A 27,283-nucleotide genomic window follows, 5' to 3' on the forward strand; every position below is an offset into this window, starting at 1 on the left:
TACTTATGCTTTCTTTGGGTTTTCGAATTGTGCTTTAGGATATCAACTTTTGTATAGTACATGTATAAAAAAATAAGAATACCCTCTCCGGATCTGGGTGTGGTTTCCGAGATTATGGGAGAGGGATATTATCTAACAATATTTTCGACAAACTGAAGAACCTCGCAGTTATAAATTAACTAAGTCGAAGCTGAAGAAAAATGGCTTCCGTTATGACGGCAACAAAATATCTTCGCTAAAAGGATGCCATATGCATTGACACTGTATTGGCTCATCCTGATTCTAATGCAAAATGTAGAGAAGGGTGGGGTTTTTCCTTTTTTTCTCTCGATAAAACTGCAGTAGTCAAAGAGCAGGAACAGATGCTCTAGCATTTTGATGAAGTCAGAACTTTTCAGGGGTAGAGGTGTGTGTGTGTGTGTGTGTGTGTGTGTGTGTGTGTGTGTGTGTGTGTGTGTGTGTGTGTGTGTGTGTGTGAATTTGATTGTAAAGACTTTTGTAATGCTATTAAAACTGACCATAAAATATTGAACCCACAACGTATTAACAATTTTCTTTTTAGGGTAAGAGGTGAATTTCTTATGCTGTGTGTCTTTCTTTTAATACCGTGCCTTAATTGTTACAGTTTTCACATAATTAAATTAGATTATAAAATAAGGAAAATTAAACAGTAGCAGTTACATATCTTAATTTCCCTACACTTTGTATTAAAAAGCAGAGTTCCATCCATCTTTTTTTTGCAAAATTAATCCGGCAACCCTAATTGGAAGGCTGTGAGTACAGTCGATGTATTTATTACTTCGATATACGAAGTTAAGTTCACCTAGAAATGATGGATAGGACCAACGGCAAAAGGATATGACAATACCATACTGCCGGTTTGCGAAGATCATTACCGCCTAATGCTGGGAACCTGAACAGGCAAACTCTCAAGTTCAGCGCACTGAATAATTAAATCATAATTATCCCTCTTACAGTCCTATCAACTGTATATGCAGCAAGGTCCGGGCATCAAAAACAGCACCAAGTAATTAAATCCATTAGAAGATTCTATTCGAGTTCAACTGTGCTGACCCCGGCTGCCACTGATTAGACGGCAATCGACGGAAGCGCGGGAAGGATAATGGTGTGTTATCAGAGTAGGACGGGTGGAAGAGAGAGTTTTCTTTGGCTTGCAGTTGCACTTGTTGCAGAACCAAAAAAAAAAAAAAAAGTCAAGCTTCACTTTGCTGGAGAAACTGTCATCAGAACTACTGCTCAAAGTCAGGTGCTACAGGAAGCATGGGGAATGGAAGTACAGCTCGTCCATCACCAAATGTCAGTGGATACCAGATTCTCTTCCTAGCCGTAAGTAAGAAACTACTTAACTATCATTAATTACCAATACAGAACCAAGGTCAGAGATTTGGTGTATCAAGTATGTTTTGAATCTCTTAGAAGTTACTAGTTCATGTGGGTGATAGCGTTTTTGACAGGTAAACTACAAGAATAAAAGTATCCATTGAACTCTATGGACGATACATGTTGCAAGGTGAGCACTGATGCCAGATCTTTTGCACATACAAAGTTATGCAAGGTCAGGCACATGATGTGACAGAACTCTTATTCAGGCGTCTTTTTAGTGAAAAACCTCGAAATTTCTGATAGGCCTATATTTGTTTGATGCATAAAATTGTACCACCTCCTACAGATCGAACGACGGTACAATTATTTACGTACCATACGGCAAAGTTCAGAGCACGATTTAAATGCACGCATTATAATAAATTATATTGTTTAGATTTAAATTAAATTTTAATAATAGTACATAATGATAAGATTTTCACGAATATAATTATATTAGGAAAGAACTAGTTAAAATACATTACATAACTTTTTGAACATCCGGTAGCTCCTCCTCTCTCTCTGTAGCTGCCTGGGTAACGTTCAGTTTTTTAAGAAAAAATAAATATATGCAGTACTATAATTCGTTCTTTACTGCGCAGTTTACCAATATTATGCTTTCTAGTTTCTGTATTAATAATTAATATAATTAAATAACATAGTAAATATAAATTCAAACAATTTTATAAAGAACGCACTTCACATTTGAACCTCACACCGCAAATAATATTGTAACAACACTGATTGTGAACTCGGAGCAATACGCAATTGTTCTCTTCCCTTAATCAAACGCAGTCGGAAGACAAGCTAAAGTACACCTGACTGGACATGCAGCGTTCGGCGAAGTGCAATAAGTTATGCATGAATGCTATCTGAAATAGAAATATATAAACATCTCGTTTACCATCTGATTATAAGGTATATTATAACTGATGGTTCGGAATGCTTTGTCTACTGGGCAACCTCTATCCAGGGGAAACTGAATAGCATTTTGCTGTTAATAATAAGCTCTGGTTTGATTAAAAAACAATTTCAGACATTTACAAACATTTCTTCTCGCTTAGTCACTAACGTACTGTATAGTCAATAACAAAACAGGCTGGTCGCTACCTAACTTTTATTACCATCCGAGATCTTTCTAGAACTGAATTTTACGTCGCACCGACACAGATAGGTCTTATGGCGACGAGGACATAAGAAAGGCCTAGGAGTTGGAAGGAAGCGGCCGTGGCCTTAATTAAGGTACAGCCCCGGCATTTGCCTGGTGTGAAAATGGGAAAAAACGGAAAACCATCTTCAGGGCTGCCGACAGAGGGATTCGTACCCACTATCTCCCGGATGCAAGTTCACAGCCGCGCGCCCCTGACCGCAAGGCCAACTCGCCCGATAAATATATATATAAGCATAACCATGTTTTATGTAGGTTTTGTCCGTGAGACCGAATTAATTCTTTATAAATAACCGGCAGTTACCCGCGGCTTCGCTCGCGTGGATTTCATAATTTGATAAAAGTAATCGTTCCTCGGTACTATACTAAGACATTATCTGAAAATCCCTAAAGTATAAAACCTCACCGAAATATTGAGCTTCATTTACCCCAGAAACTCTTTGTAAACCACATTTGTGTTATTGCCTTTTGGTGCTAAGATGATCATGCGACACAGAATAAGTTATGCATGAGAAACAGTCTTCTCTGAAGTCGAGAAAACCCCCACATGTTTCTTTATTTTTAAAGGAGATTCCAAATACCTATTTCCACATCTGTAACATCTTCAACTTTTTGAGATAGAAGTATCCCCATAAAAATAATTCAACCCCTTTATCAGTCCCTTCCCCACCCCAAACCCCACCTAAGTGGATTTTCCGAAAACAAAAAAACGTGTTAATTTTTGAAGGAGATTCCAAATATCAGTTTTCACGTCTGTAACATCTTCAGTTTTTGTTTACTTATTTTCACCACCACCCCACCCCCACCCTTAAGTCGATTTTCCGGAAATAAAAATAAGTGGTTTTAAATTTTTAAATGAGATTCCAAATACCAATGTTCACGTCTGTATCATTTTTAGTTTTTTAGATATAAGTATCCTCATACAAATAATTCAACTAATGTTTTAATTCTTACATCCCCTCTTATGTGGATTTTCCGAAAACAAAAAATACGTGTTTATTTTTTTAAAGGACATTCCAAATACCAATTTTCACGTCTGCAACATATTTAGTTTTTGAGATATAAGTATCTTCATATAAAGGGATAAACTAAGTTTTCTATTCTTTCACCCCCCCCCCCTCTTAATAGGATTTTCTGAAAACAAAAAAATGCGTATTTCTTTATGTCTAACGGGAACACCAAATACCAATTTTCACGTCTGTCACATCTTCAGTTTTTGAGATATCACTAACCTAATTAAATAAATTCAACCCCCACCCCCACCTTACGTGGTTTTTCCCAAAAAAAACACATGTTTCTTTATTTTTAAAAGATTAAAAAATACTGATTTTCACGCCTGTAACATGTTAAGTTTATGAGATATACTGTACATATGCTCCTTTTAAAAATTCACCGGAGACCAAGGAAAATGAAAATAGGGCTTTTCAAAGACAAATTAATTCTCCTGACGTATATAACAAGAACCCGCGGATATGTGGAAGTGATATCTCAGAAACCTTTTACTGCAATCCTTGCCTGCTATTCCCCAGTTCTAGTAGGAAAGGAGATAAATGGATCACCACAGGAGTGATATCAATAGTACCATGGACTCTGAAATGCTTGGTAAAGTCAATGTCATGTCTTGTTTGAGTGATCACTACACTGAAACTATTCGTAAACATAATTCGATCGTTGACTAGAACAGGCAAATGTTAATAATAATAATAATAATAATAATAATAATAATAATAATAATAATAATAATAATAATAATAATAATAATAATAATAATAATAATAATAATAAATTGCATATGCATTGCATCGTATAGTGTTCGAAGTGTGTATCTTGATAACATGGTTTGAAGAACTTGAGATATACACTGACTGACAGAGCAAATGCAACACCAAGAAGGAGTGGTCAGAACTTTATGCCAATTGCAGGGTAGACTGACGTCACTGAGGTATGCTCATGATGTGAAATGCGCCGCTGTGCTGCGCACGTAGCGAACGATAAATGGGACACGGCGTTGGCGAATGGCCCACTTCGTACCGTGATTTCTCAGCCGACAGTCATTGTAGAACGTGTTGTCGTGTGCCACAGGACACGTGTATAGCTAAGAATGCCAGGCCGCCGTCAACGGAGGCATTTCCAGCAGACAGACGACTTTACGAGGGGTATGGTGATCGGGCTGAGAAGGGCAGGTTGGTCGCTTCGTCAAATCGCAGCCGATACCCATAGGGATGTGTCCACGGTGCAGCGCCTGTGGCGAAGATGGTTGGCGCAGGGACATGTGGCACGTGCGAGGGGTCCAGGCGCAGCCCGAGTGACGTCAGCACGCGAGGATCGGCGCATCCGCCGCCAAGCGGTGGCAGCCCCGCACGCCACGTCAACCGCCATTCTTCAGCATGTGCAAGACACCCTGGCTGTTCCAATATCGACCAGAACAATTTCCCGTCGATTGGTTGAAGGAGGCCTGCACTCCCGGCGTCCGCTCAGAAGACTACCATTGACTCCACAGCATAGACAGCATAGACGTGCACGCCTGGCATGGTGCCGGGCTAGAGCGACTTGGATGAGGGAATGGCGGAACGTCGTGTTCTCCGATGAGTCACGCTTCTGTTCTGTCAGTGATAGTCACCGCAGACGAGTGTGGCGTCGGCGTGGAGAAAGGTCAAATCCGGCAGTAACTGTGGAGCGCCCTACCGCTAGACAACGCGGCATCATGGTTTGGGGCGCTATTGCGTATGATTCCACGTCACCTCTAGTGCGTATTCAAGGCACGTTAAATGCCCACCGCTACGTGCAGCATGTGCTGCGGCCGGTGGCACTCCCGTACCTTCAGGGGCTGCCCAATGCTCTGTTTCAGCAGGATAATGCCCGCCCACACACTGCTCGCATCTCCTAACAGGCTCTACGAGGTGTACAGATGCTTCCGTGGCCAGCGTACTCTCCGGATCTCTCACCAATCGAACACGTGTGGGATCTCATTGGACGCCGTTTGCAAACTCTGCCCCAGCCTCGTACGGACGACCAACTGTGGCAAATGGTTGACAGAGAATGGAGAACCATCCCTCAGGACACCATCCGCACTCTTATTGACTCTGTACCTCGACGTGTTTCTGCGTGCTTCGCCGCTCGCGGTGGTCCTACATCCTACTGAGTCGATGCCGTGCGCATTGTGTAACCTGCATATCGGTTTGAAATAAACATCAATTATTCGTCCGTGCCGTCTCTGTTTTTTCCCCAACTTTCATCCCTTTCGAACCACTCCTTCTTGGTGTTGCATTTGCTCTGTCAGTCAGTGTATTATGGAATTATGAAACTAAGGCGCGCCCCCTACTGCTGATATCCACGAGCCGCCACTGGTGGTTGTTTTTCTTGTGATGTGTTGTATATATCTGAAGATGCGTATGAATACGAACACAAACCCGTAGCCCCCGATCTACAGGAATTCACAGATGCGATTAAAATCTCCGGCTCAGCCGAGAATCGTACCAGGGCCCTCTAAACCGAAGGCCAGTACGCTGACCATTCCCTGGTGGTGATTTTATTGTTTTAAGAGGAAGTACAACTGGTCAACCATACACTATTAACACTAATCAGAAGGGAAATGGATGAGGTCAAACATTCCGAAGTTTGAAGGTATCATCAAAAGAAAGAGAAGAGCCACGAAGCGCTAACCATTCAGCCGAAGCGCCAGACGGTGTAGATAAATTAACGTCCATGATTTATTAATATTTCGGGAAAGAGAAGCTATAATTAATTAACAGGAGTTTTGGTCCATTATTTTGACTTCTTCTTCGGTACGGCCGATCTTCCTGTACTCTACAGGGGAACTCACCTCACGCTGTTGTCTCGCTTCTGCTGTACACTGACTTAGCAAATATCATGGGATAGTCACCTAATAGCGTGTGGGGCCTCCTCTGGCCCTGCGAACTGCAGTGAGACGCCGTGGAAGTGAGTCGACAAGTCCCTGGTAGTCCTCTGGGCGCGGCTGACACCAAATCGTTTGCAGAGCGGCCGCCAATGCTGGTCTGTTCGTAGGTGTAGGATCCATGGCAAGGAGCCTGCGTTCCAGGGCATCCCAGATATGCTCGATAGGGTTCATATCGGGGCTCCTGGGTGGCCAAGGCAATCGTTGGACCTCCGCTGCATGTTCCTGGAACCATTCCCTGGCAACGTAGGAGCGATGTGGCGGCGCGTTATCATCTTGAAACACCGCAGAACCGTCTGGGCGCTGGAAGGCCAAAAATGGGTGGAGATGGTCTCCGAGCAGCTCAACATACCGCGTACCATTCAAAGTCTCTTCCAGAACAACTAGGGGGCCCATTCCATACCAGGAAAATGCGCCCCAGACCATAACAGACACACCAGCGCCCTGGACCAAAATTTCGAGCCAGGCGGGATCCATCGCTTCATCGCTTCATGTGGTCTGCGCCATACACGATGCCTCCCATCGGCATGGTGCAGTTGAAATCGAGATTCGTCCGACCATATCACGTTACGCCATTGTTCCAGTGTCCATCCCCGGTGACTGGCGACAAATACGCGTCGTTGTGCCCGATGACGTTGGGTTAACAGTGGCACCCCTGTGCGGCGCCGGCTCCCATACCCCATAGAACCCATGTTCCTACGGATTGTCCACTGGGAGACGTGTCTAGCACGGCCTATGTTGAATTGAGCCGTGATTTGTTGCACGGTTGCCCGTCTGTCACTACTGACAATCCGTCTCAGATGTCGCTGGTCACGGTCATCGAGGGTGGCTGGAGGCCGGTCGTTCGTCTGTTGTGGACGGTGACACCCGCATTCAACCATTCACGATACACCGTGGACACGGCTGATCGAGTGAAGTCGAATTCCCGCACCACTTCCGAAATAGCACTTCCCATCTGTCGGGCACCGACCACCCCGTTCGAACGGCGTCAGCTCACGCCGACGTTCCATGTTACACCTGTCACATATACAGCCACTGCTCACAAAGTCTCCTATACAACTGCCGCTGGCACAGGGGGCGTGTGGTGCGCAGACAAGACATCTGCGCATCAGACAAAGTTATAGCCTACACATGCCATCTCTTACTAGGGGAAGCAATTATGGAAAAGAAAGAAAAAAAGAGCGGAGGCGAAGAAATGAAGTGTTCGCTTACCTGTTTTACTATATTATGTTTAGTCAAAATTGACATAAGTGTTGTAGAATTATTGATGTAAGATCTTCATTGGATCACTGGTATAAATCACCCTCCCAAATCCCAAGACTGCGGGTTCAAATCCGCTGAAGATAGTCAGATTTTTGAAGGACGGAAACAAAAAAAGTCCATTCGACAGCACATGAAGTATGATATCAGCATGCAAAACATCTCTGGTGGCGCATTCAATGTTTACCGGCCAAAGTTTATTAAATAGGTTGCTCAACAGAGTTCCGGTTTTTCTGCTATCTGATAAGAGTAAAACGGAACGTTGTGCCAAAATGGGGTCAAATAATGTCTGCACACTGTAGCTGAGGTAATATTGTTATTATTGACAAATACGTCGCAACTGGGAAATATCCCGGGGGAAATTGTCGCTTACAAGAAATATTACTAGTTTAACATTCTAAATCCAGCATCATCATATACAAGCACACACACAGTGAAAACTAACTCCAGTGCTTAATACTATGGCTTACAATACTAGGTTGAGCTTACTACTAGCTTAATATTACAAGTGATAATAAAGTAAAGTTAAAACATAATTACACAACAACAACAACAACAACAACAACAACAAGAGTACCATTTTTCTCTTCACAATTGTTTTTTACGTCAACTGTTCTAAAGAATCTACATAGTTACATACTTAAATTATATTAAATTTTATTATATACATCTTCGCAACCGAAACAATTACAGGCTGGATCATTAAGCTATTCACCGAGTTTCGTCGGCATTTATAAACACAGTGCCGGACATTGAGTACGTTGCGCTGATCTTCAATCAAGCGACTCGTCTTCGACTTCTACACAATTTTGGGACTTCATATTTATTAAATTGTGTTGTGACTTCGCGCCTGATAGTATATGCAGCCTGGCTCACTTAACTGTTCACCTCTTCTCGTAAACATTTTGAGAAACAGTGCCGAACTTTGGGCGTGTGTTGTGCTACTCTTCAAAAGATTGCGTCTTACTTCATATAAGTGACTGACCTACTTCTTCTAGATTTTACGATTTTAAATCGCACAGTGCTAACCCCCATTATCTTATATTGCTTCTTCAACTGTTGTTTGTGAAAGACTCATCCTTTAATTTCTTGTTTTCCTATGCATTGTTTTTGTATTTTTATTCGGCTGATAATGACCCAGATTGGGGTCGAAACCGGTACCACTTCCGCTTATAATTAAATAAGAATATAACACTACATTTCTTATTTACTTGTACTGAATAGGTTGAACTATGTTATTTTTGTTATTTCAATTTAATTGTGATACAGTTCAATGACATTTTTATCTTTAAATTGTGAACATTTCTCGATAAGTACGAGGGAAGTCCCATCCTATTCCTAATACTACTTCAGGCAGCCCTTCCCGTGTAGTTCTTATAAAAGACCACACAGGCGAGCTCTAGTTCTACTAGATTCAAGACTATCCCAATTAATGGTATTCCTCGTATTCCCGTTTACGAAACGCATTGCTCTTCTTTGAACTTTCTCTAGGGAATTTATTAAAACTACCCTATACGGATCCCAGCACGCAGATCCATATTCGAGAATCAGTCTTAATTTAATAATTATTAATTTCATAATTATTATTGTAGCCATGGAGTTTATATCCTATGATTACCAAACATTTACAAACTTTACTTATGGCACCAAAATTAGCTTCCTTGAGATTCCGCATAATAAAATATAATGATCTACAGGATTTCTTAACTATATTTTCCGCTTGCTCGGATCAGTTTAAGTACTTTTTTTAAAAATAACATCTAAGTACTTACAACTATCAACTGCAAAAACACTCCCCCACCCCACCCCACCCCACCCCACCCCACCCAAGTTCGTAATCCCTCTTACCTGTATTTTTTTTTTTTTTTTACTGAAACATAATTTCTTGCTTTTCCTGCTGTGGATTTTAATTCAATTTTCACATGCCCATTTTCAATCGTATCTACAGTAAATGCAGCTAAAGCAATAGTTCGTCCTCCTCTGTATCTCTCGTATAACTCAATCATCAGCAAAGAGGTGCGCTTCCGATTTTATCATCATTGTCAAGGTAAAACAGTGAGTATTTAGTGGTTTATCATTTTGATAGATAGATAGATAGATAGATAGACAGACAGACAGACAGATACATTAATTTTGAAGGTATTGGCATAAAAATCTATTTCCCTTCTTGCAGATTTATTTTTACCAGGGCCAGCTAGTTATTCTTATAAGATAAACTATACAAACAAGTTTTGAAATAGAATGTTCAGGAGAAAATTTCCTTTGCTTATTGAATGTTCCATCAACCAATAATCACTACTAATCTGTATTTTCGATTGTTGCCCAAGTAACAAATTCATAATCAGTTGTTTTCCTAACCTTTTCTTAAATTATTTCACTCAGTTTGTCCTCTTCAATTCCAACTTTATCTTCATGTTATCTTTCCTACTTCAATTCAAGCCTATTCCAAACCAAACCCCATGGCACTACACCCCTTGAAGGACCTTGGCCTACCAAGCGACCGCTGCTCAGCCCGAAAGCCTGCAGATTATGAGGTGTCGTGTGGTCAGCACGACGAATCCTCTCGGCCGTTATTCTTGGCTTTTTAGACCAGGGCCGCTACCTGACTGTCAGATAGCTCTTCAATTCTGATCATGTAGGCTGAGTGGACTCGCAATTAAGTATTTATTTATTTTCCACCTAGTCGATACAATGATTGCTTAAGGCAATTTAATGGTTAAAAGTGGTACATGTTTCGTATATTATCAACATAAGATCTTATGTTAATTTTAAGGACACTTCCTCTAAAGCATTACTTTGTCAATTTATATATTTTTCATCTAAACAGTGTTATGTGGCTGAAGATGTTGATAATATACGAAACATGTACCACTTTTAACCATTAAATTGCCTTAAGCAATCATTGTATCGACTAGGTGGAAAATAAATAAATACTTAATTGTGAATCTATTGAAGTGCGATACTGACCATGAACCAGCCCTCAGGTCCAGGTAAAAATCCCTGACCTGGCCGGGAATCGAACCCGGGGCCTCTGGGTGAGAGGCAGACACGCTATCCCTACAACACGGGGTCGGCTCAAGCCTATTCGCCTACTAATATCATTGTTCGCCATCTCTCGAGTGACACGTCCAAACATACCGCTCAGTTGAGCAGGTCGTCTCCTTACTTCCAAGTCTTTTCAGCCCAATGTTTGCAACATTTTAGTAGGACTACTCTTTAGCTGGAAATTACCCAGAAAAAATCGTTCTACCTTCCTTGGATTTTTCCAGTTCTCTAATAAAAGTGTAATCCTGGTGAGGGTCCCATATACTGGAATCATACTCTAATAGTGGTCTTACCAATCACTTAATAATAATAATGCCACTTGCTTTATGTTCCACTAACTACTTTTACGGTTTTCGGAGATGCCGAGGTGCCGGAATTTTGTCCCACAGGAGTTCTTTTACGTGCCAGTAAATCTACCGACACGAGGCTGACATATTTGAGCATCTTCACATATCATCGGACTGAGCCAGGATCGAACCTGCCAAGTTCTGGTCAGAAGGCCAGCGCCTCAACCGTCTGAGCCACTCAGCCCGGCTACCAATCACTTAAATGCCCTCTTTTTTACATTCTTGCTCGACTAAGTGGTGTGTTCCAAGCTGTCAGTGGAGAGATGGCGTGGAATGACATCAGTAGACAAGTGTAAGTCTAAGTGGTGTTTTTAAAAGTAGGAAGGATCACAATTTAAAGATAAAAGTTGGAATTCAAGAGAGAAATTTTCTCAAATATTTGTTTTTAGGAAGAGGAGTTAGGAATTGCAATAATTTACCAAGAGAGATGTTTTGGGCGACTGCCCTAAGTGCAGATCAGTGGTGATTCATTGATACAACCCCTAAATATCCTCGTAACAATATGAACAGACCTGTAACCTTTATTTACAACCTCCCTGATGTATCGTAAGGTAATGTGATGTATTTGAGCACTATGGCCCTTCTCCTTCCTTATGTTAGTGAACCCTTGCCGGGCTTTTAATTTGCCAGTTCACAACGAAAACTAATACCAATTTGTAGTAGGCAGCGAGAGAATAATACAGATACAGTATTATGCAGAATCCAAGCCACTAGAGATGTATAATGAATGGATTAAGAGTTTTATCTTTCATACTCCTAATATTCATTATCATATCATGTTTGTTTTAGAGAAAATTATATGTCCTACAAGTTTGCTTCCTGCTACTGCCTATCGGCTTTATATGCTATGTATTGCCTCCAATGGAACACCAAATGGAATGGAATTCTGTAATGAACTTCGAATTTGAAAAAACAATGGATGCAGCATTCCCACTAGCACCTCCGGATATTACTGAAGACGAAATGGTAAGTTCTTACTTACAAAGATGATAAGATAGCATTAGTGAAACATGCTACTCATCAATCATGCAAATTAGACCTGAAATGGTGAAGTACAGTGGGAAGGCAGGGATAAAATGGCTTCATAGAGTAGTAAGATTAGCATGGAGTGTCAGTAAGATACCTTCAGATTGGACAAAAGCAGTAATTGCACCTATCTATATTAATATTTATTCTTCCTCAAATAACTGAGGTTGTTAAACTGACAAAGAATATCACACAATATCAATTTTGTACAGAGTAAAAAACAATCATCCTATTGATAATGTACAGGAAACAAAGAAGCAGCAGATAAATTAATTATTGTAATTAAGTGGATGGAGCATAGAGATTGCTTTCAAGGCTTTCAATGTTTGTATGCCCCAGCTCACGATGGTCTCATTTGGTACCCCAAAGCGTCGTAAGTAGGTGACCAGTAGTTTAGGAACGGTGGCCCTTGCACCCAGCATGAGCCCTATGACCTTGATGTCCTCAAGGTTGTATTTATTGAGGTAATATGGAATGTTTGGTGAATATATCTTTTCTTCTTCATCGATGTCAACGGCCTGTTGTGCATCTGCTTCAAATCTGACAGTCGGGTCGAGAATGAAACCTTTTTTGCTTCCGGGTTTGAAGGCAACCATGTCGATACATCTTGTCCCACCGTCAACTGCGAGACCATGGACCTCTTCGTGTGCTAGGTACCCCTTACCACATAGCTTATCGACAAAGGAAGACCGGATGTGATGGCGTCTGGTGTTCCGTAGGCATTCGCTGAATGGGCAAGATCCTAACACGTGTACCAAAATTTCAATCTCACCGCATCGTCTGCAGTGGTCTTTGGATCTTCCTGGTATGGTGCAGCAAGAGAACAGGAAGGATTGCAACAATTATCGAGTTATCTCATTAATCGGTATACAAGGCGAAGTGTTAACTAGCATCTTGGAAGAGAGGGCATGATCAGTGGTTGACATTAAGATGGATGAAAACCAGTGTGGTTTCAGAACACAGAGGGGCTGACAAGACAGATTTCCAGTATGCGGCAGGTAACTGAAAAATGCTACGAGAGGAATAGACAGTTATGTTTATGTTTCATGGATCTAGAGAAGGCATATGGCAGAGTTAATGTAATGACATTGTTATAGTCATAAAGACTTAACCAGTATTGAATAGGTGGTTTCAATAAATTAATGTTCAACATTTAATATGACAGAGTACCGAGGGAAAGGATGTTTGCCGCACTAACGTATCCACAAAGATGCACACGAGATGCTGTCAGTTGATACAATTACATTTTCACATATATTTACAAATTAATACACACATAACCTTAATCACCATATCACAAAACAAAAACACTTCACTTGTAGAATATCAACAAGCCGCCCTCTTTAAACAGTTGACAAATGATACCGAAAACCACAGAGGTTACACTTTGAAACAGTTGAAAACAGATGACTACTGATCAATTCAACATGTCAGCCAAAACAATAACTCTCTTCCAATAACTTCCCAACCACAATTAACTGCAATTAACTCAGTAACTGTGTCGATCGCCAAGATCGCCTCTTTATATATGTGCCTGGCCAGGCGTCTAGAAAGTTACATAAAAAAAAAATAAAAAAACCTACCTTCTTGAATATTCTAGAGAGCGTAACACATAGATTACAATGTATAGAATATTCTCAAATGTTCTAGTGCCTTATTACCATTCTGAATGTTACAGTGTGTTTCACAATTATGGATTACAATATATATATATAGGTAAGAATAAATTACATAATATTAATTTACAGGTATTTACATTAACTGAACTCATATGAATATTTATGTACAGCACGGTTCATGACATAACCTCACAAACAACGTGATCTTATCATAATAATAATAATAATAATAATAATAATAATAATAATAATAATGTCCCGGGCATGACGTTAAACTGCGTCCACAAACCGAGTGACCACCGGTATAAGTGGTCCTCCTCTACCAAGTGCCAACGGCCTCTTCGGAGGGCGGATGAGCGGGTAGAGGTTCAGGGCACTCTCTTGCCCTTGGGGTGGGAAACTGCCCCTAAAGGCGGAAGAGCCACTAGATGGTCAACGGCATAGGATAATAATAAATCCAGTAGCGTCTGTTCACCTATTTGGTGCGGCAACTGGTCAGCGTCTGTACTCCGAGTTGGAGCGGCTACCTCAGAAAACCTTCAGGAACTCACCCACCTGATTGTACTCCGATCCCTCGGGATCAACCCAATCGCTTGAGAACAAGCACACCATGATTCGTGCAAGTAAGAACCACATTACTCCAGGTGGTAACCAATCCACCCGCCAACTGAAAACGAAGGCGGCAACCGGCCACTCGGATTCTGGAGGAGCCGGGCTGACACAAAAGAGAGAGTCGGAGCTCTCTGGCAAACTTCCCACTAAAATGCCCTTCTACATCGGCACGCTAAACGTAAACACACTCGTACAAGTAGGAAAACTTCTCAGATTAACATCAGAATTAGATCAGCAAAAAATCCAGCTACTCGCCGTACAAGAGACCAGACTGACTGAGTCGGAGATGTCAGAATATGGTAACTACCGCATTTTCAAGAGCAAAACTACACGAACAGTAGGAAAATCCATACCAATGTTAGGCATGGCCTTTTTCGTACACAAAAACATTGTGAACTCCGTAGAAGAGATCATACCCATAAACAACAGACTAATGACCTTACGACTTCACTGTGCAAATCGCCACTACACCTTTGTAAATGCCCACGCACCCACCAACGACTGCAAAGATCAGAAACAAACAGAAAAATTCTGGAACAAACTTGAAACCACACTCATCAAAATACCTGAAAAAGACACCATCATTCTCCTCGGCGATTTCAATGGTAAAATTGGTAAAGAAAAGTGCTACAAAAAACCGCAGGAAGATTCTCAGCACACGAAAAGACCAACAAAAATGGCAAATGCCTCATTGAGCTTTGTCAACAACACGACCTGAAAATCATGTCAACATCCCTAGGAAAAACCCCAATAAGCTCTTCACATGGGAATCACCCAACACCTGCTGCGGCAAACACGAGATCGATCATGTCGCCATCTCCTTCCCAGCACAAAAAGAAGTACACAGCGTTCAAGTCCGCAGAGGAGCCAACATTGACTCGGACCATCATCTAACAAGAATCAAAGTGAAATTTACCCCAAAACGCTTCTACCAGAAATCCAAGGCAAACAAAAAATTGGACACAGCACAAATAAAAACATCAAATCTCAGGGAAACATGGGAAAAAATCCCAGCCAAAACTTGGAACGAATTCCACGAAAAAATCATGAAGAGTGCATCAGAGCAAATCCCACTACAGAAAAAGAGCAGACACCCGTTTTGGAACACCGAATGTGACCAAGCTATATTGAATAGAAAAAACGCATACCAGAAGTTCATCAGCAACCGTACACCTGAAAACGAAGAAAAATTCCGCGAAGTCCGCAGACAGACCTCTAAACTCATCAGACAAACCAAGAGGAAATACCTGGAGGACCAACTGAAGTCGGCCGAACAGGACTTCCGCAACTACAACACCAGAGATTTTTACAGCGACTTCCGCAACAGATTAAATGGGTACACGCCCAAGAACCTCTGCTTCAGAAAACAAAACGGAAAATTGGCATTCACAGATGACGAAAACACCAATGAACTCGCGAGATACTTCGAGTCACTACTCAACTGCCCAGAACCAACGGAGAGGTTTCCACTTAAACCCCACCCGAACCCAAACCCAGACTCATCCCCACCTACACAAGAGGAAATACACCGACACATACAACGACTGAAAAACAACAAGGCATCCAGAGACGACGGCATCATAGCAGAGCTTCTTAAACATCTAGGAAATAATTCTCTCCAAGAACTCACACAAATCATACAAGAAATTTGGACAACGGAAAAACTACCAGAAAATTGGACAAACGCCCTCCTCGTTCCACTTCACAAAAAAAGGTGACCGAACAGATGTGAACAATTACAGGGGAATTTCCCTGGTGCAAGTCACATACAAAATCCTCTCTGCAGTCCTCCTCCAAAGAACACAGGAACAACTAGAACCACTCATAGGCGAATACCAAGCGGGCTTCAGGCCCCACAGATCCTGTGCAGAACAGATACTCAACCTGAAAACCATCTTGAAACTACGACACACAAGAAAACAACCCACAATCTGCACCTTTGTGGACTTCCAGAAAGCATACGACTCTATTGACCGGCAATCTCTCTTCCAAACACTGAGTGAGTACGGACTGGACAACAAGACTCAAAAAATCATCAGACTAACTCTCACCAACACAACCTCCCAAGTAAAATTCATGGGAAATATATCTGAAAAATTTCAGATAAAAACCGGTGTCCGACAAGGAGATGGACTTTCCCCACTACTCTTTAACATAGCCCTGGACAAAATCATGAGAGAATGGGAACAAGCTCTAAAAGCTCAAGGAAATTGGCAACCATTAAGTATGACAAGAAGACATGTAAAAATCTCCTGTCTCGCTTTCGCAGATGATCTCGCGATCCTTGCAACAAACGAACAACAGGCAATCAGCCAAATCGAAACTCTCAAGAAATGCTCAGAAAAATTCGGCCTACAAATCTCCTTCTCAAAAACCAAGGTCATGTGCAACCACTGCAGCCTCCAGAATTTGAACACGAAATTTGACACAATCGAAAAAGTAACTGAGTTCCGATATCTCGGAGAAATTATAGTACCAACAGGAAAAGAACAGAAGGCCCTCGAGGTCCGCATCCAGAAAATGAAGAGAGCCCTCGGCCGAACGCAAAACATTTACAACAAAAAATGCCTTTCAATCTTCACCAAAATTCGACATTACAACACTGTGATCAAACCTGAAATACTATACGCGAGTGAAACACTGGATCTCCACAGGAAAACAGTACTTAAAGACATCCTGAAAGAGGAACGTAAAATCATCAGAAAAATTCTCGGCCCAAAACTGATTGACGAAGGATATAGACTGCAATCTCGTACAAAAACCGAGGAGCTCTCAAACATTGCGGCCGACATCAGAAAAAGACGCCTGAAATTTTACGGACACATCAAACGCCTTCCAGAAAACAGACTGACAAGAATCTTACTTGAGGCAACAGAAAACTTCAAAACAAATAGGTGGACAACGGAAATCCGCCAAGACCTGGAAAAATCAGGAATCAAAGTGGCCGACATCGCTAACCGAACCTGCTACAGAACGAAAATCAACAAGTGGGAAGTAGAGTCAGAGAGAAACCACAAGAAGAAGACAGGAGCTAAGTGGACAGAAGAACGAAGAACCACGATGAGAGAAAAACTGAAGGCTGCCTGGCAAAGAAGGAAATGCACAACTTCTAAGTGAGCTTTGCGTGATCAGGTTTCTGGTCTTTTTTGCATCTAATAATAATAATAATAATAATAATAATAATAATAATAATAATAATAATAATAATAATAATAATAATAATAATAATAATAATAATAATAATTCAAGCTCAATACTTGCATTAGTTACCCATGGGTGAGAGATATTGTTTTCAAGTTATAACTGTTTCTCACACTTGCATCAGTACTGGGAAACTATGGGATTAAGGGTAGATTATTAAAATCAATCAAAGGCAATTATATCAACAATTGGGTTGCAGTCAGAATTGACAGAATGAGTTCTTGGTTAGACAAGGCTGTAATCTTTCATCTTTATTGTTCATAGTTTACATGGATCATCTACTGAAAGATACTAAGTGGCAGGGAGGAATTCAGTTAAGTGAAAATGTAGTAAGCAGTCTGACCTATGCTGACGACTTGGCCTTAATGGCAGATTGTGCCGAAAGCCTGCAGTCTAATATCCTGGAACTTGAAAATAGGTGCAATGAGAATGGTATGAAAATTAGCCTTTCTAAGACTAAATTGATGTCAGTAGATAAGAAATCCAAGAGAACTGAATGTCAGATTGGGAATACAAAACTGGAACAGGTAGATAATTTCAAATATTTAGGATGTGCGTCCTCCCAGGATGGTAGTATAATAAGTAAGATTGATTCAAAGTGCAGTAAAGCTAATGCAGTTGCAATTCAACATTATTCTGTAAGAAGGAAGTCAGCTCTTGGACTGAACTATTTTTACATTGGTCTGTCTTCAGACCAACTTTACTTTACGGGAGTGAAAGCTGGGTGATCTCAGGATATTTTATACATAAGCTAGAAGTAACAGACATGAAAGTAGCAAGATTGATTGCTGGTACAAATAGGTGGGAACAATGGCAGGAGGGTTCTTGGAACGATGAGATTAAAGCTAAGTTAGAAATGAACTCGATTGATGAAGCTGTACGACAAACCAGCTTCAGTGGTGGGGTCATGCCAGGTGAATGGAGGAGGATAGGTTACCTAGGAGAATAATGGACTCTGTTATGGAGGGTAAGAGGAGTAGAGGGAGACCAAGGCGACAGTGGTTAGACCCAGTTTCTAATTATTTAAACATAAGATGTATAGAACTAAATGAGGATTGTGGCAGCATTTAGTAAATTTCCAGAGGCTTGTAGACTAAACAATGAAAGGCATAACAGTCTATAATGAAGATGTATGTACAGTATGTATGTATGCTCAATCATGCAAAGAGTGTGCAAGGTATCCATCCGCCTGTGGGTAGGAACAGAGGAGTACATCCACGGTATTCCCTGCCTGTCATATGAGGTACTTAAATGGAGAACCCGTAGGGGTAGCGTGGGTTGGCAACCACAGGGCTCCTAGCTGGGTCTGGTATTGCTTCCACTTACTTGTGCCAGTCTTCTTACTTCCACATTTCCTTTCTGACCTACATTGGTCAACTTTTCTTTTCTACTGACTTAGTATTAAGTTTGCGAGGTCCATGAAGTCTTTCATTTTCATCTCCTTTGTGACCCTTTACTTTCTTTTACCGGTACCTTCAATTTTCAAAGGATCGGACCCCTTCTATTTTCATTTCCGTTTAGTGTTAATAGAGTAAGGTCACCCAGTTGTACCTCCTCTTAAAACCAACACCGCCACCAACACCACCATTTTGAGCAAGGTACCTCTCCTCCCAGAACAAATATGTGATACATAACCTTTAAGTTTTTCAGTCTGTTGAATACAAAATATCTATACATTAAAAGAGTTCAGTAAAAACAGTTTTGGCAAATCCGTCCGTCTGTTCTACTGGACTGATTTGCTTCATTTTTGTTTTATTCTCTCCGGAGTTACCTGCCAGTGAATCATGAGACATTGGTAGGTCTCTAAGTTCAGCCAACTTTGAGTAATCATAAAATCAAATTATTAAATGATCCCTCCTATAATTGCAGATAAAGGCTTATTCTAACACGCATTACATTCTGTACTTAGCGGGTTGCTAAGGGACTAACACTTTCTTTTATACTCTGATATATGCGATTTTTATCCTTATTAATGTGATTGTATGCAGCCATGGTTGATTACTACCTGTCAAGCCAGAGAGTAAATACTTCCTCTAATCGTGAAAGAATATTATTCTGTGCTACTTACACTCTCTGACTTTCTAACCTTCCCCAGCTTCCAAATATATTCAACAGATGGCAGAGCATACTTAATAAATACTGCTAAGAGAAAATATTCTATGTACAAACAGACTCCATAATGGCATACGCCTTAGACATTATCTATGAACACATATCGAAGGATAACCTAGCTACACTAGAAAGAGTGAAGGCCATGTATCTTAAAAAAGTTCTCTGCCTGGCAAAAAGTGCTTCTTCGAGACTAACCTATGACCTCACAAGACAACCGTTCTATATCAAAGAGGACACAATACCAAGATTTACAACAAGAACTGCAGGATAAAAAAGGGAATGTATGGATAGATGTTTACCAAACAGACAACATGATGACATCAGAATGGATGAATTCTGACTACGAACTGCGGCATACCATAACACACTTCTTATTAAATGTTCATAAAACCATAGAAAAGGGCGGGCAAAACAATATGACTACGACAGGCATATCAAGACAAGTCATCTGACCTGTTTATAATGAACGCTGTGGAGCAGCGCGGGTCCTCTAGTAAGTTTATGAAAATGCTGATACACAACTGAGAAAGAAAACAATATATAGTAACAGAATGACAAATTCCATCACATTACTTGTACAGTATATCATGCATACAAAATTGTTCACATTGCATACACTTATCACTGATTGTTTTCACTGGGTGATATTATGAACAAGTGAAAAAGAAAAACAACCATTTGAATGTTAAAATCCTCTGTTCAATACCTTATTATCCACAAAGCTGTTTCCTCAACTTATCTTAGTGCTTTCTGACAACTTGATGTCTGTTTCTCACTATGGTTCCGCTCACTGAACACACCACTGATGAAAGGATGAAAATCACCAGGGCCACATGGATTGTTAGCAAATATTCAGTCACCACTGATCTGCATTTAGGGCAGTTGCCCAGCTGGCAGATTCAGTTGTTTAATTTCAAAGAATTTGGAAACTTATCTAACACTTCCCTTTGGTAAATTATTCCAATCCCTAACTCCTCTTCCCCAACTTGTCCTCTTGAATTCCAACTTCATCAAAACGTACCACTTAGTCAAGCATCTCCTTACTTCCAAATAATCCGAGCCCAAAGTTTGCAATATTTTTGTAACACTACTCTTTTGTCGGAAATCACCCAGAACAAATCATGCTGCTTTCCTATGGATCTTCTCCAGTTCTTGTATCAAGTAATCTAGGTACAGGTGTCATACACTGGAATTATACTCTAATCGGGGTCTTACCAGAGACTTACATGCCCTCTCCTTTACATCTTTACTACAAACCCTAAATACTCTCAGAACCATGTGAAGAGATCTGTAACCTTTCTTAACAAGCTTGTTTATATGATTACCCAATGAAGATCATTCCATATATTTGCAGTGTTCCCAATGAGGTACTATCACCCCATCATCACTTTTAGTCCCATTTACCATCATACCATTGTCTGCTGGCCATCTCACAACATAGGTCCACCAGCAGTCGCTCACAATTTTGCAACTCGTATACTATGAAGGTCAATCAAATATAAACAGGATTTTTGTTCCTGAACATCAACAGTTGGTAGGACTGGCCCCGCGCTTCTGCAATGCTTAGGCGGGACTGTTAGGAGTGGGGACAGCGTGCTGTTAGATATTTTGCACCATTTTGTCCGTAACGCACACGATGTCGGAGGAACAGGTGCACCCATCTACTGTGCCATGCATAATTATAAAATTTCTTGCTCGTGAAGGAGTTACAGCAGCGGAAATTTGCCAGACATTGACTGCACAGTTCGGTGATCAAACATTGTGAAGGATGCGTGTGTTTACCTGGCATAAAAAGTTCAAGGAAGGACGAGAACGTGTGGAAAATCAGCAACACGATCGCCGTCCTCGGACCAGAATTACAGACGAAAACATTCGTGCGGTTAAAGACATTACTGACGAAGATCGACGGGCAATAGTATCAGAAATTGCAGAACAAGTCGGAATCAGTTATGGGAGCTGTCAAGCAATCGTCACAAACGAAGTACAGTTCCGTAAAGTGTGTTCGAGACGGATCCCTTGCCTTTTGACCGAAAATCTGAAGTTGAGACGTTTGGAGGTCTGTCAGAGGCTTACAGCAAGGTTCGCGGAAGAAGGTGATGCATGTTTTAGTCAGACTGTCACCTGCAGCGAAACGTGAGTCCACCACTACACTCCCAAAACCAAACAAGCCAGTAAGGAGTGGTGGAGGAAAGGGGAGGGAGCAGCAGTGAAAGCCAAGACTCGACAGTCAGCTGGCAAGGTTCTTGCAACCATTTTTTTCGATCGGCGAGGCATTTTGCCGATTTATTTTGTGCATGAGCAATGCACAATCAATGCTGCTTACTACTGCAAGCTGTTGAACAAGGCGAGGGTTGCATATCGCTGCAAAAGATGCAACCAACCGATTGGATGGGTCATCCTTCTCCATGACAATGCGCGGCCCCATACTGTAGCTCGAACTGTCTCCAAGCCACAGGAAATGCACTGGACTACACTTGATCATCCTCTTTACAGCCCGGACTTATCGCTCTGCAATTTCCATTTGTTCAGACCGCTTAAAGAAGCTCTAGAAGGGCAACGATTTGAAGATGATGAGAGTGTGGAAGACTTCATGCGCAACTGGCTGGTGACAAGACCCTGTTCTTTTTACAATGAGGACATCAAAAAGCTGCCCATACGCTGGGACAAATGCATTTCCAAACCAGGTAACTATGTGGAAAAATAAAATGTAATTGCCTTGTGTCTTTCAATAAATGAATATAAATAAAAAATAAAATCCTGTTTATATCTGATCCCCCCCTCGTACACTACACAGTATAACATCATCCGCAAATAACCTTCGGTTAGAAAGTAGGGATTCTTAGTTCGATTGAAGGCTACACCATCAATTTTGAGGGGAAAATGCATTTTAATGATGGAAATATGGCAAGGCTTCAGCACCATTACTGTTGTGATGGAATTTACAGAAGGTATTAAAAAAACTCGCCCGATTTCATTTTCTTTGACAATCTGCTTCTGTGCAGCTTAGCAAGACACCCAGTTTCATAGAATATTTAGGAACTGGTACCAAACGAGATAATCTTGTTCCCAGAGATGTTTCACTAACACCAAGCAAACAATTCAGTAAGAAGAATTGTGGGTCATTTGAGGTGGGCAGCAACAATGAGACGAAGACTATGATTAGCAGGAGGGAGGATAACGTGTTAGTAACAGCGATTTCCTTGGCTTACAGTGCAATGCCCACAAGTTATATTTCTCATTAGAGTCAGTCTGAGAAACAAAAAATTTCAATATTTCAGGTCTCCTGACTGGGAAGTACAGTGAGTTTTTGGTGATGAAAACGTCAATACCGTAGTGTTCGTGGAAAGAAATCGTGGTGGTAGTGCATCCTCACATGGCTATTGGTATGGGACACAACAGTGCCTAACACGTGGCTCATATACAGGAAATGTCACAGAGAGCCAATGACTCAGCTTGAATTCCAAAGACAGATTGTACGAAGTTACTTGTTGAAGTTAGAGGTTGCATCAAATGGTATAGGAAGGCCAGCCCCATTAGCTGCTCTTAACGTACAGCGTTTTGATGGCTTAGGACATTGGCCAAAGGAATGCAACCATCGACGATGCACATACGAGCGGTGTACGTCACAAACAAGGACAGAATGTTCGAGGTGCGCTGTTGGTCTGTGTGTGGCTTGCTTCCAAAATGTATCACATGAAATGAACAGCCTGGAAAAAAAATTATGCGAGTATGAACTGCGTAACTAATTAATTATGTTAAAATACCCTAGCTGTGATGTTAGCCCTTTGATACTTTTTTTCCTAACATGTCAGAAGGAACAGACAAAATTTCTTACTACTGTATGTGAGGTTTCTGATGTTCTTTTGTTTTCTCTCTAGAACATAATTTAGTATATTTGTTCGTAGGTACTTTTGTTGATAAAAAACAGCAACCGTATTTCTGTAGAAATGTCAGTATAATTATGTTTGTCATTTAGCAAAATATATACATGTTTTTGTGAATAGAACATGAATTATATAAAAATGTTACTTTTTGTTTTTATTTTTTATACTTTGCTTTACGTCGCACCAACACAGATAGGTCTTATGGCGACGATGAGATAAGAAGGGCATAGGAGTAGGAAGGAAGCAGCCATGCCCTTAATTAAGGTACAGCCCCAGCATTTGCCTGGTGTGAAAATGGGAAACCATGGAAAATCATCTTCAGAGCTGCCGACAGTGGGGTTCGAACCCACTAACTCCTGGATGCAAGCCCACAGCTGCGCACCCCTAACTGCAGGGACAACTTGCCTTGTAAAATATTAGAATTACTTATGTTCACACATCTGTCAAGTGTCCCTAAATAGGCATGCAGCACAACTTCCACTTCCAGTGCTAGTTTTCGCATTGGAAATGAATTTTGATGTCCTTCTTATGCCTCTCTCAGTTTTTTGTTACGAACATTTTCTAACTGAGAACCCGAAAACAGTTTTAAAAAAAAAGAATTCACACGAAGAGTCAGAAAGGAATTGGAAGAAAGTGTACCAAGTACAGAAGGACTACTGTGATGTCACACAGCCTTAAGATCAATGAAAATAGGTTATAGAGAAGAGACTAAGAACAATAAGTGAACACCAGTTTGAAGAACAACATGATTCAAGAAGTAACATAGATATAACATATCTTTGCCATCTGGGATCTGATTATGACAACGTGAGAGAAGTCTAAGGGAGCAGAGATTGTTAGCAGTTGAATTCTGTTTAGGAGGGATACTTCCTGGAGGGAGATCAGAGATTTAAATGAGACTCATGACACTATAAAATATGCAAAACTGGGAGTGAGATTTGTATATCCTAATAATGGGTGGGCAGGGGATAGGGAACTGAGCTCTAATGGCCTTAACTTGAATTGCAGGGGTATGTACACCGATAAACCAATGCACTATGACCATCCCGACCTGGGAACATACAGATAGGGCAGGTCTTCAGGAATGCTGTCAGTAGCGTCTCCGGCGTCAGCATGGGAAATGTGGCCAATCTTTCCATCTTTGTCAGAGGGCAAATTGTGATGCCATGGCGTCTTTGTATCAGCATCTCTGAAACTGTACAGTTTGTGGACAGTTAAAACTAAGGAACAACGTTAGATTTTGGTCTACCCAATCAATACACTTCACTTTACAAGTGAAAAATTATTTAATTAAAAAACATATTAAATATTAGGGACAGGTTTCATCTCTATTTGAGACTTCATCAACCATAAAATCACGTGGTAGCTTACAAAACTCATTGTTCAGAAATTGAAACAAATGGAAGAACACAATCCCTTTTTAAGGATTAGTTGAGAAACACAAAAGATATATATATAAACATTATTTACACAAAATGGCCTCACTTCTTGCAAAAACTTATGTTGTCTTCAATGTTAAAATTTAAATGCAGTATCCAGTATTCGGGAGACAGTAGGTTCAAACTCCACTGTCGGCAGCCCTGAAGATGGTTTTCCATGGCTTCCCATTTTCACACCAGGCAAATGCTGGGGCTGTACCTTAATTAAGGCCATGGCCGCTTCCTTCCCACTCCTAGCCCTTTCCTGTCCCATCGTTGCAATAAGATCTATCTGTGTCGGTGCGACGTAGCAAAAAAAAAAAATTGAAGACTTGAAATGTGACATGCCTGCCATAACATCTTGTACGCAACAATGTCCACTGTTGCTGTTCGTATTTAAAACGGAAGTTAATTTATGAACTGTTGGGAAAACACTGGAGAACAAATATACACGTATTTAATGACGTAGTTTAACACTTTTCGCGAGGCTCAGTCGTAAACCAGCTATAGGGAGTTTCATCCAATTTGTTGACCTTGTCTTTTATATTTTTAAAGGAATATTCTTAAGATTTAAGTCACGAATATGATGGTCATGCAGCACTGATCTTTGCCATATGACAGGCGATCTCATATTCAGATTTCTTCTACCAGAATAGCTCAATTTGAATGTCTTCCTTACAAGTTAAAGTTTTTAAATGTTCTGATGTGGATTTGTACCAATCCTATTTCCGAGGCCAGAATTTCGATCTCCCCAGTCAACACACTGAAACTACCAGATTCCAACAAGGCTTGCAATATTTTCAAGTAAGGTCGTTCATATTTAACATTTGCAGAAAGATTGTTAGTTATAAATCTCATTCTGTATTGATGGTTATCACTTTACAAATAAAAGACTGTTTGCAAGAATCGTTAAACTACCTCATTAAATACGCGTATATTTGTTCTCCAGTGTTTCCTCAACAGTTCATAAAGGAACTTCCGTTTTAAATACGGACAGCAACAATGGACATTGTTCCGTACAAGACGTTGGCAGGCATGTCACATTTCAAGTTATATTTCAATTTTAACACTGAAGACAACATAAGTTTTTGTAAGAAGTGAGGTCATTTTGTGTAAATAATGTGTGTGTGTATATATATCTTTTGCATTTCTTAGTTTTAACTGTCCACAAACCATACAGTTTCAGAGATGCTGGTACCAAGATGCCGTGGCATCACAATTTGCCCTCTGACAAATGCGGATAGATTGGCCACATTTCCCATTCTGATGCCGGAGACGCTACTGACAGCATTCCTGAAGACCTGCCCTATATACCATGCTACCAGCATTACATATATGAAGAGCTCTGTATTAATACTATTATATTTATTTATTTATTTCTGAATTGATATAGATTTGATGCTATTATGAAACTTAAAAGTCATCTTTGAAATATACACTTTCTGGTGTCCTGAATTTTATAGTTTTTTTTTTTTTGAAAATATGAAAATTATGGTGCTGTGAAGGATTAGTGACAGTTGCAATGCTTATTATAAACAAGTCATTTATATTCTTTGAAGATTAAAGTTTCCTTATACAGTGAATATTTTAAAATTATGAAATTTTATACATTTTGTATGTATTTTATCTATACCATGAAGAACTTAGCATATTAACCTTTTTGTTATTGTTCTGTATAACACCCAACATTAACTTTACGTGGAATACATAACCTCTCCTGGCAAAGAAAAAGACAGTGAAATGAACAAAGATTGGAAGAAGAGAAAATACTTTTAGATGTGCTACCTGGAATGTACAAGGTATCTCACACAAAGATGACCAGCTGGATGACATTCTCGCAAAAAGAGACATTTTAATTGCAGCAATTTCAGAAACAAAAGAAAGCTTCAGGGATCAAAAGAGACAGTAAATTATTTACAGTTTTACAGTGGGGTTGACAGAGATACTAGAGCACAGGCGGGTGTACTGCTCATGGTACACAAAAGATTAAGATCAACAATTGATAACTACACTTTTTGGAATGACAGGATTATCCAATTAAGACTAAAACTATCCAGGGGTTATCTGACAGTTATAGGGGTATACGCTCAAGTGGAGAGCAATTCAGAAGAAAGTGATGTGTTCTATAATGATCTGCAAAAAATAATAAATAAAATTAACAGACAAGATATGCTACGATTACTGGGAGACTTCAATGCCAGAGTTGGCAATGAGAAAATTCAGAATCACATCGGAATCCATGGAGAAACACACTGTAATAACAATGGAACAAAATTAATAGATTTCACTGTC

General features: G+C 40.5%; 1 protein-coding gene and 1 long non-coding RNA gene across 2 annotated transcripts in view; one reads left to right on the forward strand and one right to left on the reverse strand.

Annotated features, from left to right (window-relative positions):
* Window positions 1-27,283, reverse strand: part of LOC136874584 (uncharacterized) — a 249,392-nt gene that overhangs the window by 60,459 nt on the left and 161,650 nt on the right. The gene's annotated exons all lie outside the window — the stretch shown is intronic.
* Window positions 1,167-26,383, forward strand: LOC136874183 (uncharacterized). The gene is made up of 3 exons (XR_010860242.2): window positions 1,167-1,347; window positions 11,909-12,085; window positions 26,172-26,383. It is a non-coding gene; the product is annotated as an uncharacterized lncRNA (long non-coding RNA).

This window comes from Anabrus simplex, chromosome 5, assembly GCF_040414725.1.
Source record: "Anabrus simplex isolate iqAnaSimp1 chromosome 5, ASM4041472v1, whole genome shotgun sequence".
Taxonomy (NCBI): Eukaryota; Metazoa; Arthropoda; class Insecta; order Orthoptera; family Tettigoniidae; genus Anabrus; species Anabrus simplex.